The following is an 18149-nucleotide window of genomic DNA, read 5'->3' as shown; positions in this document are numbered from 1 at the left end:
GCATTCCTATCACTAGTATATCACTCATCTTTCAGATGAAGCACTGAAATTCATGGGTTTTATTTATAATAAAGCATTATGTTTTTCATTTTAGAGGGCCAGTTATAAATACAGACTAATCGTATAGTGTCAATGGAATCTAAGCGATGAAATTTCGGACTTTGTTCGGAGACATTTTCGGGGTATTTTTGTGTAAAGAAACAGTGGTCTCCAGTGTCTCGTTGCAGAACAATAGTTTAATTATGATTTACTTACTTGCTGTTCTGTCAGTCCAGTAAATGATATACTCTATTGTCTAGGTCATATATTTTGGAAGTCGAAATCCCTTCCTTTCGTGCACTCTCCTTCGATTGGTTCAGTTTCACGTGATTCCAAGAGAGCGTCATGCGGAGCTCTAAATTGATGCTCATTTGAACTAAGCTTTACAATCTTTGGTCTTAAGCATTCCTCGTCAGTACGATAATTTCATTTTTGAACAGCGCCAAATCGGGGTTCCATCTACTTCGGATCTCTTGATAATTTAATCTTCATGGTGGCAGTATGGCAGTTGATTTTGCCGTATCGAACCCACAAGTGCACAAACAAGTGTGAAGCAAGACCGAACGTTAAGAAAGTGAGAGTCGTAGTAAGTGTGATATTGAACTGGGAAATCATAGGATGAACGAGGATATTAGACTGTGACTCACAGGGAGCGTTTTAGGTGTACGTTGACACTCAGGGTGCAGGTAGGCTGTAGCTTAGTGCCCAGGACTACAGGGCTCAAAAGTCACAGATTTTTAGGTAGGCGTGAATTTTATTGGGCACAGTTTCCATACATATAATGCTTCTGACGTATCAGACCGCTATAGTATCGCCGGGACTGTACTATATGTAACCATCCTTTGAACATTCTGGCATCTCTGTGGAGTTAGCGGACAACTGACGCGTGCTTGTGACTCTGACCACCGGAACAGAAACCTGAAAGAAAGCGATGCTATACTATGCCTTGTAACCATTTATCGTTCAATGGATTAAATTGGTCCTGACCACTGGATTACCCAAACCCTCACATCTTCTAGTGCAAGTCATCTAGTACTAACTCTCTGAATAAAACAGCGTAATATTCAGACAGAAGGTCTGTTTGAATAAGAAAAAAAAAAAAACAATCAATGTTGTGATGGTAGGCGGCACGTGATGAACAAGTGCGAAACAAATCTTCAGTACAGGTCAGTACAACAGAAGAGGAGGAATGTACGCAGCAAAATTATATTTGAATTATGCGATTGCAGGCTTTCTCTGCGTATTTCAGCTATGAAATCTTCACCGGTTATCAGCCGGGTGGCGTCGTCTCCTAGTCGCAACGTTTCAACGGAGTGCGTATCCATCATCTTCGCCTAAAGATATGGATAAGCAATCCATTGAAACGTTGCGACTAGAAGACGACGCCACTCGGCCGATAACCCGTGAAGATTTCATAGCTATATTTGAATTACTTTAAATTACAAGCACACGTGTTCATCAGATCTCGCATATATTTCACCCCAGATTAAGCATTCAGGAAGCCAGGAAATCTCTTGCCAAATGACCTCATTAGCCATGCAAATAACTTGTGGTTCACTAGACACCACGTGGTAACCAAAATCTCGAATTTGCCAAGAACTGCCTCTCCAAGAAGTTACGAGTAGTAACAGTTATTTAGGAAATATGCCTCCCAGAAGTAAACGCAATAACAAAATGTGAGTTCTCACAGAGGAACGTGGCAAAAACCTCCAAGGAAAGTCGTGGGACGCTACTGCTTGTGCAAAAAGACGTAAAACACTGCAGGGCAACATTTATGAATGTAATATTGAACTGACTAGTGACTGAAGGTCACATGAAATTTGCAGAAACGTCACTCAAAAGACTGTTTAATAATCAGTTTTGTGAATTAATTTACGGGTTTAATTACTATAGTTGAAATGAGAGGAGACATTTAATGGCAAGGATGATTATAAAGAAGTCGTTTACCTGTGCCTGAGATATCCCACTTGACCAGTGGGCACAGATTGGGCTCAAGCGAACTTTTCTTTCTGATCACAGCTAACGTGGCATCTTTGACTAGAAAAAGTCAGAGTAAGCACGAGAAGTGGATGACTTGTTTATGATGTAGGGAAAATTCTTTGTCCCTTGCACATGCGAAACTTACATATGACTTGTATTAAAACAGATGTGAATACTAAAATACCAAGAAAAAGTGTAGTTTTACACTGTTAATGAATCAGCCTTACATAGCACAAATTTTTCAGTACAACCGAGGACGACTGAATACAAGTTTGCGGGCAAGTTGAGTGGGGATACTGTTATCAACAGTAAAAAATGTGAATGAATTCAGCAAGTTTGTTTACAAACAACACACATACGGTTGATGTTTGTACCGCTGTGAAAATATTTTCAGCTCAGTACAGATACAAAGATAAATGCGGGCAAAAAATCAAACAAAATACTATTGCTTTATTATAGCTACGGGTTCCTCGTACAAAAATATCCAGTAAATATCCCCGAACAAAACGAAAATTTTTTTTCAGTGGAGTTCAAATCCGCTATGTATACTGATACACAGAGCCTATACGTAGAGGGAGTGGTCAGTCCTCGGACAACTGCCATGTATTTTCCTAGACTGCGTGAGGAATGTACAAATACGTAGAGTCGCAACGTGTCAAGTGAATATTACTATTTACACGTCACGTTCCGTAGCACCAAATTGAGGAGCACATCTCCAAGGTCATGGAACATGTCAGTTCATTAAATTACAATCTAAAAGTAATAACAGATAAAAATAAAATGAATATGAACCCCAAAAGTCAAATAACAGCTTTAAGTACACGCGATCAACAATATAACATAAGAATCAGCATAATTTTTTAGGAATTTCTCAACAGAATAAAAGGAAACTCTGCAGTTTAGATACGAAAGTGCGTGGATTATTGCTAAGATTTTTGAATTCTTGTGGTGGCTTATTGAAAATGGATGCAGCAATATACTGCACACCTTTCTGCACAAGAGTTAAAGAAGTCCGATCCAAACGCAGTTTGGATTTCTGCCGAGTATGAACTGAATGAAAGGTGCTTATTCTTGGGGATAAGCTGATATTGTTAACAAGAATCGACAGTAAAGATGATATATATTGAGAGGCTTATGTCAAAATACCCAGATTAGGGAACAGGGGTCGACAAGAGGTTCGCGAACTTACACCATTTATTGCCCGAACTGCCAGTTTCTGAGACAAAAATATCCTTTTAGAATGGGAAGAGTTACCCCAAAATATAATACCACACGACATAAGCGAATGAAAATAAGGAAAGTCTTGTCGATGGTTCAAATGGCTCTGAGCACTATGGGACTTAACACGTGAGGTCATTAGTCCCCTAGAACTTAGAACTACTTAAACCTAACTAACCTAAGGACATCACACACATCCATGCCCAAGACAGGATTCGAAGCTGCGACCGTAGCGGTCGCGCGGTACCAGACTGTAGCTCCTAGAACCTCTCGGCCAGTCTCGCCAGCTCAAAGTAGTGTCGAACAAACACTTACTCCATATACTGTTCGAATAATACAAATGGCAGATTTAAGTCTTTGAATGAGATACTGAAGGTGGGCTTTCCTCGACAGCTTACTATCTATCTGAACACCTAGAAATTTGAACTGTTCAGTTTCACTAATCATACGCTCATTGTGTGAAATTAAAATGTCGAGTTTTGTTGAATTGTGTGTTAGAAACCGTAAAAACTGAGTCTTACTGTGATTTGGCGTTAGTTTATTTTCTACAAGCCATGAACTTAGGTCATGAACTGCACTATTTGGAACGGACACAATGTTCCACACAACATCCTTTAACTACCAAGCTTGTGTCATCAGCAAACAGAAATATTTTAGAGTTACCAGTAATACTAGTTGGCATATCATTTATATAAATAAGGAACAGCAGTGGCCTCAACACTGATCCCCGGGGCACCCACCATTTGACCCAATCCTACTCAGACCCCACATCACAGCCGTTCTCAACACTATGAATAATGACTTTTTCTGTCTATTTCTAAAGTAAGAGGTGAATTAATTGTGAGATACTCCCCGTATTCCGTAATGGTCCAACTTCTGGAGCACTATTTTGTGATCAACACAATCAAACGCCTCAGTTAAATCAAAAAATACGCCTAGCTTTCGAAACCTTTTGTTTAACTCATCCAGTACCTCACAGAGAAAAGAGAATACAGCATTTTCAGTTGGTAAACGACTTGTAAAGCCGAAATTACGTAATATAAAATTATCAATCATTCTTACATGCACAGGCTTTTCAATAACTTCGTTCAGGAAACTGACCATTCCTAAAAGATAAATTACAAATATGGCTAAGTACAGAGCTAACATGTGCAGCAAAGTACTTTAATATTCTGCACTCCATCATATACATGAGAGTCCTTAGTCATCAGTGATTTAATTATTGACTCAATCTCCGCCTTGTCTGTATCACAGAGGAGAATTTAGGTCAGCAATCTCGGAAAGGCATTTGCCAAGAGAGTTATATGATTCCCTGAAGAAATTAAGTTTCTATTTAATTCTCCAGCAATGCTCAGAAAATGATTTTTAAATACTGTATATATATCTTGAGAGGCAACCACATGCCTTGCTCATACTGTGGCATCAAGCAGTCAGGCCTGCAAGATGAGTGGTCTGCCAAGCGAGCGGATTCATTCTTATTTATCGAGTAACATGAACTCTCGTACTCACAATTAAGTTACAAATTATCCTCCTTAATGAATAATACGCAACGGAAACGCACATCTGACTATCAGTGATTTACAGAACTCAGACTGTTCACTACGCACTGGCAATACCACATTTTCCTTGTGTCTTTTATTTAACGGCTTTTATCGACACGTGGCCACCGCACTGAATATGAATGGCGCACACATTATAAATTCGGGACATCATGACAACATACAATTCGAAGGAAAAGTCCACCAATCTTTTTCTTTTCACTTATTTATTCCGATAAATTCTATAACCTAAACACATAGATTCTATAACCTACAACAATAACACATGAGAAATTCCGCCCAGTGGGCATGGCTTTACATTGGTGAATCTCTCTATTAATGTCTCGTAATTATTTAACGCCGGCCGTGGTGGCCAAGCGGTTAAAGGCGCTACAGTCTGGAACCGCGCGGCCGCTACGGTCGCAGGTTCGAATCCTGCCTCGGGCATGGATGTGTGTGATGTCCTTAGGTTAGTTAGGTTTAAGTAGTTCTAAGTTCTAGGGGACTGATGACCTTAGAAGTTAAGTCCCATAGTGCTCAGAGCCATTTGAACCATTTGAATTATTTAACGCTACAGTGCACTTTCTGGATAGGATGGTGGATCTTTTATTATTTCTTACACTTCGACTCTCACAATCATCATCACGAAACTTTCCTCCATACCGAGCGGTACAGAAGGAACAAGCATAACCCACTTATCTTTTGAAACTACCTCGCTACTCTCCCATGCAAACCACACATACCCAAACTACATGACATACACCACACTACAATATGAAATACTACACAGGTAATAGTCACAACATTATCACTTTCAGCTTTCCCACTTCAATTAATATTTATCCCAGTTTCACACGACACTGCCCCACTTCGTAATTCTACTTTCCTACTATGAACTCTGGAGATATATACACGTCTTCCTGTGCAATGCAAGCCAAGTGGCGTTGCTGGATAGACGGCCAACTCACCTTGCTTCTCTCTCAGAGTTTGAATCTAGCGTCACACGGAATCATATCACGCAAAGTAATATTAAGAATATATTCCTCACACACGCGAGTCCTCAACTGATACCATGGACGAGTACTTCTCTTTATCCTTTTTCTCATACACAGTTTGAGACTCACACAGTACTCACCACGTGGAAGTACTCGTCTCTAATTTCAAGTCGTGCACATGCCATTTCTTAAATATTTCAACTTATGGTACACACGCTATTTCTTAAATATTTCAACTTATTGTACACACGCTAGTAATTCAGCTTAACTTAAGCACATGGAAGTATTTCAACTTATTGCTACACATGGTATATAATAGAGAAATTATTATTTCAAACTACTCTTAAATATTCCACATGCATACCATGTCTCCATTCTTTCATCATTTCGGAGCACAACTAAAACAGGTCATAACAGCACAAGATCCAGCGGTAGAGTGCTGAAACATGGCCGTTCTCGAGGTCCTCTCGCACCTCTGTCGAAGTGGGGGAGCACCTTGCTCCAGTATTGGTCAGCCACATTTCAGGTGCTCAAAGCTCAGGTAAATTTCATCCCTTTGGTCCCACCAAAGGTGGCCAAAGGATCGACTCAAAGATGATCATATATTCACATTCACTATCTGTGGCTAGCAGACGACCATACATCCATTCATTTCAAAAGATCTCACCAAACTGGACGTAGGGATTTATTTTGTGGGAGTGCACATGTGATCAATTAAATAAATAAATTGTCATTCTTTCCCACACTGGTATCCGGCTTCGCTGTATTAATTGAAATTGAGTTATTTTACAAAAAAAATGTGTTGTTCTGACAAAAATAATGAAGTATGTTGTACCTATTTTCAATGTCGGGCGGTACTGTACCCTTTCACCACTGGCTACCCATGCAGAAAAAAATGGCACGGTACTATCCTTGCAATGCGAGAGTAGTACCGAACATTTTTTTAAGAAAGCTGTATTAGAACAAACGTAGCAAGTCATCAAAATAACGAGGAGGAGACCTTAGCCCCTGGTGACCTCAAATAGACGACCAAATGCTGTTACTTTACCAAATTATTGACACAGTTGTTGCATTATTGTACTCTCCACAATTCGGAGTAATGTACACATACAAATTTACAATAATCCACATGACAAATAAAACATTACATCATACAACTAAAAAATAATGTTGAGGTAAAAATTTGCTTAGTTACTGGGATCTTCGTTATTTTTATGAGTAATCCAAACTTCACTAATTCTATGACAAACAAAAAAAATACTAATTGTACTCATGAAATTTTAAATAGCTCACCGTCCAAACACAGAGCAACTAATCTGACATTCAGAAATTGCGTCGTAATAATCTTTTACACAGCAATGTCTAAATACAAAACAAAATCAACAAAAGAAAAAAAATTGTGTACACTAGTTCCACGTATAATGTCAGGCTCCATACCATTACTCTAAAATATACATCAAACCTACAGAGAAATAAAACTGAGAAGAAAGACAATCATATATACCACAAGTTACATACTGGTTACGTAATATAGTTCGTCTAAGACATCATGTCATACCTAATTAACTATCATCACTTAAGCAATTGCCACAATTACTCGACTATGAGTTTAACCTTATCCTTGCCCACCAGTACAAATACCTGCCGCTGAGCCAGTCAGTCCATCAACTTTGATCAATACACGCAGTAAATACACTCCTGGAAATTGAAATAAGAACACGGTGAATTCATTGTCCCAGGAAGGGGAAACTTTATTGACACATTCCTGCGGTCAGATACATCACATTATCACACTGACAGAACCACAGGCACATAGACACAGGCAACAGAGCATGCACAATGTCGGCACTAGTACAGTGTATATCCACCTTTCGCAGCAATGCAGGCTGCTATTCTCCCATGGAGACGATCGTAGAGATGCTGGATGTAGTCCTGTGGAACGGCTTGCCATGCCATTTCCACCTGGCGCCTCAGTTGGACCAGCGTTCGTGCTGGACGTGCAGACCGCGTGAGACGACGCTTCATCCAGTCCCAAGCATGCTCAATGGGGGACAGATCCGGAGATCTTGCTGGCCAGGGTAGTTGACTTACACCTTCTAGAGCACGTTGGGTGGCACGGGATACATGCGGACGTGCATTGTCCTGTTGGAACAGCAAGTTCCATTGCCGGTCTAGGAATGGTAGAACGATGGGTTAGATGACGGTTTGGATGTACCGTGCACTATTCAGTGTCCCCTCGACGATCACCAGTGGTGTACAGCCAGTGTAGGAGATCGCTCCCCACACCATGATGCTGGGTGTTGGCCCTGTGTGCCTCGGTCGTATGCAGTCCTGATTGTGGCGCTCACCTGCACGGCGCCAAACACGCATACGACCATCATTGGCACCAAGGCAGAAGCGACTCTCATCGCTGAAGATGACACGCCTCCATTCGTCCCTCCATTCACGCCTGTCGCGACACCACTGGAGGCGGGCTGCACGATGTTGGAGCGTGAGCGGAAGACGGCCTAACGGTGTGCGGGACCGTAGCCCAGCTTCATGGAGACGGTTGCGAATGGTCCTCGCCGATACCCCAGGAGAAACAGTGTCCCTAATTTGCTGGGAAGTGGCGGTGCGGTCCCCTATGGCACTGCGTAGGATCCTACGGTCTTGGCGTGCATCCGTGCGTCGCTGCGGTCCGGTCCCAGGTCGACGGGCACGTGCACCTTCCACTGACCACTGGCGACAACATCGATGTACTGTGGAGACCTCACGCCCCATGTGTTGAGCAATTCGGCGGTACGTCCACCCGGCCTCCCGCATGCCCACTATACGCCCTCGCTCAAAGTCCGTCAACTGCACATACGGTTTACGCCCACGCTGTCGCGGCATGCTACCAGTGTTAAAGACTGCGATGGAGCTCCGTATGCCACGGCAAACTGGCTGACACTGACGGCGGCGGTGCACAAATGCTGCGCAGCTAGCGCCATTCGACGGCCAACACCGCGGTTCCTGGTGTGTCCGCTGTGCTGTGCGTGTGATCATTGCTTGTACAGCCCTCTCGCAGTGTCTGGAGCAAGTATGGTGGGTCTGACACACCGGTGTCAATGTGTTCTTTTTTCCATTTCCAGGAGTGTAGTTAGCAATAAGTGCTTGAATCCACCAGTAGCTCTCGTATCTTACTCTACTGCTCATTTCTCTGTTGTTACACATTTGGACGACAAGAACTTGCATTTCGACTAGCCTTCGTTACACTTTAATGTGAAATATCACCACTGTGATAATGCAAATAAGTGGCTTCAGTCAACACACTAACAAGATCATTACTGTCCACGACATCAAAATGCATCAGTTAATTCCGATATTTGTTGTGCAATGCAAACCATTGTCCCCTGTGGCAACCTTACTGATCAATGCTACAAGAGCCGTTACGTTAGTATTACGCCACAAACAAAAAAACACACTAACTATTCTAAACACAAATGTTAATAAAATACAATCACACTTACTGTCCCTTCAGGAATGAAACATATAAAAAAATTTACACAATTACAAGGACAAATACATTATTCCCTATCTTGCGAGTCACACGTAATCATTTCATTCTGTGATTTTCTTGGGGTCAAAAAAGTTGCTGACAGGTTCCCTAGAAACACTGTCTTGGTGTCAAAGCTCTCCCATGGTTACCCGGACGAAAGTCTTTAAGTCACTCAAATCGGCATTTTGAACACGCACTGAACAGTAAACTGTATCTCACATTAAACACAAATGTCATAGTCACTCTCAGAGTACCATCCACACGAATCTGGTCGTCCAGAAATAGCCCTACAACTACTATTACCCACGGTTCTGTCCTTTCAGTTCATGGTGTAATTAAAAGTCGTAAGTTCCAACAACCAGTACTTATTCCTGCACCAATTAAAGAAATGTCTCCTACTACAAATGCAAATGTCAATGTCCCACTTTAGTTTCTTGCATTCATACAGTAATTAGTCACCAAACGACAACTGTCCTCTTTAAGTATACTAAGCGTCCCATGTGTTATTCACAAAGCACACTTAACAAGTCGCTGCCAAAAGCTTATGGATCCCACCGTTCAGTGGTCAAGACAAAACAAAACAATCGTCCTGTCTGCTAAAGACAAAATCCTTTCCACCACTCACAACGTGGAGACACCAGTCCTTCACTTTCCACCTTATGGAGACATACGAGCAGTCATCTTGTTTCACGGCTCCACAGTCCAGCACTTGTTAATAGTTACTGTTAAAAAATGCCCGGCGGACTCTGCCGCGCGTCGTTCATTCTGCCGTGGCGCCGCCGCGCGCGCCGTTGAGCAGAAGAAACCACCCGCTGTTGCCTCCGCGGGATACTTTCCCCAGTCGTAAGGGTTGCGGAACTTATGAATGGCCAGTGGTACGTGCGTGTCGCCCCAGGCCGTTGACCTGCTGTAGCGGGCGCGTGGAGTGTACCCCGACCGGCAGTGGAGTGGGGAGCGCACCGGCTCTGTTGCCGACGTCTGCTTGGCTTATGTGGTACGGGCGCGTTCTGTGTAGCCCCTCAGCGCTACGACACCCAATCAGTCAGACCCTTCCGTGCATCTCGCAACATTACAGAAAAAAAGGATAGTCTTACAGTATTTAAATACTCATTGATTACATGTATGACCTATTAGAAACATTGGTAATAAAAGAATCTTTGTTCTAAAAAACATAAAATCATACACCCTAGTTTTCTACACATACAACATCAACATTTATCCCTTTTCTATATACATCTGACACTTGTGCTATTGATTGTACCTGTCGTCCCTCATACAAAACATGAAAGTGTTAAAAAAAAAAAAAGGAAAGGGAATGAGAAACAATCTATACAACTCATAATTACAAAATAAAATAGTAGACTACTCTAACCTCCTATCACAGTGAAAATATTAGAAACTGTTGATTCTAGAGCTACAATATACAATGAACCTTTGTGCTTGTGACAGACTGAAATTAGTATCTCTTTATATATTTTACATTTTATTATATATAACAACATTTCTAAGACATGTATGTACCATCCACATGTCAGATCCTGACCTGCCATCGAGGTTCATCCCAATCAAACAATAAAACACAATAATGTTTTAGTTATGGATCGGTAACATCCCCTTTACAGGAGTGTGCGCATTGATCACACTAAATTCTACGACTCTCACTCACCAGACATCACATTTTCCTTCTCATTCAATCCATTAATACACTAACAGAATAGGTCTAGAAGTCAGCTAACCTTAACACCACCACGCTCACGACAACATACCATACCTTTGCTCCCTTATACTCATAACACCACCACTCTCACGACAACATACCATACCTTTGCTCCCTTATACTCAACCACATAACACATGAAGCTGTTTCGGAGATAGCATTCCAGTCTCCGAATTCGTCCTTTCACTCTGGCACCTCTCTCCATCGGCTTACCTCTGCATTCACTTTACCGAATATTCATTATACTAAATATCAACTTAGAATTGCGACATTTCATCTAAGAACAAAAAATACACGAATTATTCATCCTGCAAAATAACTGTACACATTCTTGGTACCGTTTTGATTAGTTATACTGGTACCTAGGCTTCAACGACAACAACAACAAAGATTAGTTTTTTCACATAGCAACTGTTATGGTAAGAATTAGATTTACACTTATATTACATCTTACGTCAGTATTCCACAACGTTCACCATCTGGATCTCATACTCCCTTTATGTCCTTTCACGTTGTGCAGTTGTCCTCATTTCTTCATTCGTATTTCGGCTCTCCATCCGTCGATTACTCCATCATTTCCTGGTCTTCCTTCGCCATTCGCATCAATCTCGATTGCAGCATACACAGGCCTCTCTGTAACATACCTCTAGGACATCTCCACATTATTAGTTCTACTCACCTTTATTTACCACTGTTTCATCACGTCGAATCTCTCTTTATTAATCACACTGCTTCACGTCGCTTCTCTCCTTAAATATCACCTTTATCAACTACTATTTATTACGTTGCTTGTCTATCTACCATCTTTATCCACTCATTAATCATCACGTCGTTTCTGTTTGATCCTTATTCACATGACAAAAAATACGCACATACACCACTCTGTCGACTCCTGTTCATGACTCATTCGACCAGTCTATTCCGTCATACTTCCTGACATCCCGCCTGAAAATTCTTATGTTCGATTTGACCCTGCACATCGTTACACACCACAAATAAATACACTGACTATCTACCATGACTTGCCTACTTTCGATCTATCCTTAACTTTTCCATAATTTGATGTTAGAAATGTGATGAAGCCCACGCGATCGTTTTCCCTTGATCTCCTCAATCAGTACAGCATTTTCATGGACAATCCGCCTCACTCTGAATGGTTCACTGTACACAGTAAAGAATTTGCTAGTTAGGAATCTGTGCTTAATTGAAAATTAAATGTGTGCAGAGAATATACAAGCTGGGAGAGATGGGACAGCCCAAGTGTTAGAAACTTTGGTATTATTGGCCTCTTTCACTAACACCAGATTCCGAACAACCATACGCCGCACCTCATTATAACTGTCACCACGACTATGACATACTATAGATAAGATGGCATCTAATTTAAAAACTTCGATCACAATGTTGACTTTTTACATTACGTGTTAAGTACCTGCAATAGTCAAATCACACTAATTAAACTGGACTCATTGGCACTATAACATAACATTTTTTTTAGCAACTGGTTTGTTTTGAGGAAACAGTCCTTTTCCTTATACCACTTTCGTTACAATTTGGCATCATCAATATGCTTTGCGTAACCTGGTCCTGCTTACTTTTCGTCCATAATTCATTTAAATAGCTACTACAGTCCTTAATAACTTCCTGCATTTTCGCTCTAGCCTCGTCCCTCAAGTGAATACACACAAACTTCATTTTGAGGAGCGGTCTCCACGATGAAGGTAATGAATCTTGAAACTGAGACAGCCTTGGACTATACCCAGTTGGGTTTGCCACTTGTTTTATCCGACACAACCGTTCTTCTAACTCTCTGAGTTCGTCTTCCTCTTTCTGCCTATTTTCGTTTTTTGAATTTATCTCACTCTCCCTCTGCAATCTACCTGGAGGTGTGTCACCTTCGCTACTGCACGCTAATTGCAACTGTGCTAGTTCTTCCCTATGTTTCCTACTTATTTATAATTGCGGCTCTTTAAGCTGTAATAGTGATTGTATCTCCCCCTGGTTGGCATAAAACTCTCGCTGCATACTGTCAGAGCCTGTCTCGCCTCTTATACTGATCTTTCCTACATCTGCACTAATCGTATTCATTCTGATCATTACCTCTTTGATTCGCTCATCTGCCAACACGTCCCTACGTTCTGTAGTATCACTCTCTATTGCAATTATTCGTACCTCCAAATTATTGGCTTTTTGTTTCACGGTGTCACATACTTGCTTCAACGCACCCAGGTTCTTCTCCCCCTCATCTAACTGATTATTAACTGCGGGCAGACGCTCATCGATAACTGTGTGTAGCTTCCTCATTGCCTCTTTATTTCCCTTATCCATTGCCTCCAGTCTTTCCTTAGTTGCTTCAAATCTTTCCTTATTCTCCCTATCTCTCTCCTTATTATCTCTATCCATCCTCTGTAAAAACTGCAGTAGCACACTGTCATTTGCTACTTTTGGTGCGCTCACCTCGTTCGCCTGAGAAACCGTAGCTTCGCTAAGGGTAGCTGCACTTTCACTGCATACCTGACCTAGTCCCGGCTCGCCCGCGTCGTCGGGAAAAGCCCCCGTTTGTGGACAAAGCCCGCCGCATAAAGGATCACCTAGCTGCGGTCCGCTGAACAATTCAACCCCTTCCGAGTGTTTGTCGTTCTCGCTCATTAACCCATGGTCAACAGCTACTTCCTGCTGCACTGCTACATTCACCCTAGAATCACTATTCTCCATGGTGACTACACTTTTCGACTACGACCTAGTTACTATGGACATTACGCAAAAAAAATTTATACAACGATCTTCCAGCCTTGGGCGATATAGCAATTAATTACATAAAAAAAATAAAAGATCCTCATCAATCCAGAAAGAAATTGCAAACAAAAAAATGTTTTTACTTCTTAGCGCTATCAAAATATATTCCATCAAAAAAAATTTTAACAGCAAACCCTAACAGCAAAATATCCTGGCAAAATTATGAGAGGCATCCACATGCCTTGCTCATACTGTGGCATCAAGCAGTCAGGCCTGCAAGATGAGTGGTCTGCCAAGCGAGTGGATTCATTCTTATTTATCGAGTAACGTGAACTCTTGTACTCACAATTAAGTTACAAATTATCCTCCTGTATGAATAATACGCAACGGAAACGCACATCTGACTATCAGTGATTTACAGAACTCAGACTGTTCACTACGCACTGGCAATACCACATTTTCTTTATGTCTTTTATTTAACGGCTTTTATCAACATGTGGCCACCGCACTGAATATGAATGGCGCACACATTATAAATTTGGGACATCATGACAACATACAATTCGAAGGAAAAGTCCACCAATCTTTTTCTTTTCACTATCTTATTTATTCCGATAAATTCTATAACCTAAACACACAAATTCTATAACCTACAACAATAACACATGAGAAATTCCGCCCAGTGGGCATGGCTTTACATTGGTGAATCTCTATATTAATGTCTCGTAATTATTTAACGCTACAGTGCACTTTCTGGATAGGATGGTGGATCTTTTATTATTTCTTACACTTCGACTCTCACAATCATCATCACGAAACTTTCCTCCAGACCGAGCGGTACAGAAGGAACAAGCATAACCCACTAACCTTTTGAAACTACCTCGCTACTCTCCCATGCAAACCACACATACCCAAACTACATGACATACACCACACTACAATATGAAATACTACACAGGTAATAGTCACAACATTATCACTTTCAGCTTTCCCACTTCAATTAATATTTATCTCAGTTTCACATGACACTGCCCCACTTCGTAATTCTACTTTCCTACTATGAACTCTGGAGACATATACACGTCTTCCTGTGCAATGCAAGCCAAGTGGCATTGCTGGATAGACGGCCGACTCACCTTGCTTCTCTCTCAAAGTTTGAATCTAGCGTCACACGGAATCATATCACGCAAAGTAATATTAAGAACATATTCCTCACACACGCGAGTCCTCAACTGATACCATGGACGAGTACTTCTCTTTATCCTTTTTCTCATACACAGTTTGAGACTCACACAGTACTCACCACGTGGAAGTACTCGTCTCTAATTTCAAGTCGTGCACACGCCATTTCTTAAATATTTCAACTTATTGTACACACGCTAGTAATTCAACTTAACTTAAGCACACGGAAGTATTTCAACTTATTGCTACACGTGGTTTCATTGTGACCATTGGTCACTTCCGAAGATTACTACAATCCCATTAATATTACCTGTCTGACATTTAACCCTCCCCACAAAAGTTCCTGAAATAGAGAAATTATTATTTTTTTAAAAAAATGGCTCTGAGCACTATGGGACTTAACTACTGAGGTCATCAGTCCCCTAGAACTTAGAACTACTTAAACCTAACTAACCTAAGGACATCACACACATCCATGCCCGAGGCAGGATTCGAACCTGCGACCGTAGCGGTCACGCGGTTCCAAACTGACGCGCTTAGAACCGCACGGCCACACCGGCCGGCTATTATTTCAAACTACTCTTAAATATTCCACATGCATACCATGTCTCCACTCTTTCGCCATTACGGAGCACAACTAAAACAGGTCATAACAGCACAAGATCCAGCGGCAGAGTGCTGAAACATGGCCGTTCTCGAGGTCCTCTCGCACCTCTGTCGAAGTGGGGGAGCACCTTGCTACAGTATTGGTCAGCCACATTTCAGGAGTTCAAAGCTCAGGTAAACTTCATCTCTTTGGTCCCACCAAAGGTGGCCAAAGGATCGACTCAAAGATGATCATATATTCACATTCACTATCTGTGGTTAGCAGACGACCATACATTCATTCATTCCAAAAGATCTCACCAAACTGGACGTAGGGATTTATTTTGTGGGAGTGCACATGTGATCAATTAAATAAATAAATTGTCATTCTTTCCCACACTGGTATCCAGCTTTGCTGTATTAATTGAAATTGAGTTATTTTACAAAAAAAATGTGTTGTTCTGACAAAAATAATGAAGTATGTTGTACCTATTTTCAATGTCGGGCGGTACTGTACCCTTTCAATCTGATTTATCAGTAACAGAAATATTTAAACTGAATTTATATCGTCGACCTTGTGCTGCTGACAAGACACTTCCTTCACAACTGACCATATGGTTTTAATTTTATTCTGTGAATTAGCTCTTCTATTTGAATACCACATACTCTTTGCCTTTCTAATAACATTTTTAAGCACCTTACATTACTGTTTGTAATGGTCTACTGTAACTTGATTGTGACTACTTCTAACATTTTGATATAATTCCCGCTATGTTCTACATGATATCCTTATCGCACTAGTCAGCCACCCAGGCTGCCTTTTACAGCTAGTACCCCGTTTAGAACGTTTTAATGGAAGCCAACTCTCAAAGACCATGAGAAATGTGTCAAGGAAAGCATTATATTTGTCATCTATGTTATCGGCGCTATAAGCATCGTGCCACTCTTGTTCCGCGACGAGTTTAAAAAAATTCTATATTGTCGTCGGATTAGCTTTCCTACATAGTTTGTAATTACATGTGACATTTGTTTGAGTACAAAAACCTTTTAGTGTTAAAATTTCTGCATTATGGTCTGAAAGGCCATTTACACTTTTACTACCAGAATGCCCATCTAGTAGTGAAGAATGAATAAAAATATTGTCCAGGGCTGTGCTACTGTTCGTCTTTATCCTAGCAGGGAAAAATACAATCTGCATCATATCATATGAATTTAGGAGATGTACCAACATCATTTTTCTTGCACAATCATATACAGAATTAATACCGAAGTCACCACATATAATTAATTCTCGTTACTTCGTATAAAGTGAATCAAGAACCCTCTCTATCTTTAGCAGAAATGCTCTGAAGTCAGAGTTAGGGGACCTATAAACAACAAAACTTAGCAGTTTCGTTTCACTAAATTCTACTGCCCCTCACAGCATTCAAATATCTGTTCAGTGCAGTCCCGTGATACGTCTATGGACTCAAATGGAATACTGTTTTTTACTTACATGGCCACTCCCTCACCTCCTTGAAAAACAGCCAGCTAATCTGCATAATAAACGATTTGGGAGACAATATGAGCAGCCGTCTCAGGTTGTTTGCAGGTGCTGCTGTTGTTTATCGACAAATAAAGTCATCAGAAGATAAAAAAAAATTGCAAAAAGATTTAGAAAACGTATGTGAATGGAGCGAACATTGGAAGTTGACCTTAAATAACGCAAAATGTTAGGTCACCCACATGAGTGCTAAAAGGAATTCGTCAAACTTCGGTTACACGATAAATCAGTCAAATCAAAAGGCCGTAAATTCAACTAAATACCTAGGTATTACAAATACGAACAACTTAAATTGGAAAGAACACATAGAAAATTTTGTGGGGAAGGCTAAGCAAAGACTGAGTTTTATTGGCAGGATACTTGGAAAATGTAACAGATCTACTAAGGAGACTGCCTACACTACACTTGTCTGTCCTCTTTTAGAATACTGCTACAGGATGTGGGATTCTTACCAGATAGGACTGACGGAGTACATAGAAAAAGTTCAAAGAAGGGCAGCACATTTTGTATTATCGCGAAATATGGGAGAGAGTGTCACAGAGATGATACAGGATTTGGGCTGGACATAATTAAAAGAAAGGCGTTTTTCGTTGCGACGCAATCTTCTCACGAAATTCCAATCACCAACTTTCTCCCCGCAATGCGAAAATATTTTGTTGACACCTACCTACATAGGGAGAAACTGCCACCACGATAAAATAAGGGAAATCAGAGCTCATACGGAAAGATATAGTCTTTCGTTCTTTCCGCGCGGTATACTAGATTGGAATAATGGAGAATTGTGAAGGTGGTTCGATGAACCCTCTGCCATGCACTTAAATGTGATTTGCACAGTGTCCATGTAGATTTAGATGTATTCCGGTAAAGGAAGCCTCTGTATTGTCAAATTATTTAAGTGGTGCTCCGATATACCAACATTTATAAGCAGTTCACTAACTTAATCTCTAAAACATCTTATATTTTGATGACATATGCTAATTCCTTGTCTACGTGCTCTGAACATGATTCCTTAGTTAGAGTGACTTCCTCTAAGAAGGTATAGCTATCAGCTGACTTCAATCTAGAAAAAGGTGCACCTCTAACACGAGCTACTACAGGA

This window comes from Schistocerca cancellata, chromosome 1 (assembly GCF_023864275.1).
Source record: "Schistocerca cancellata isolate TAMUIC-IGC-003103 chromosome 1, iqSchCanc2.1, whole genome shotgun sequence".
NCBI classification, from domain to species: domain Eukaryota; kingdom Metazoa; phylum Arthropoda; class Insecta; order Orthoptera; family Acrididae; genus Schistocerca; species Schistocerca cancellata.
The sequence above is the reverse complement of the archived record's forward strand: the minus strand, read 5'-3'. Positions refer to the sequence as shown.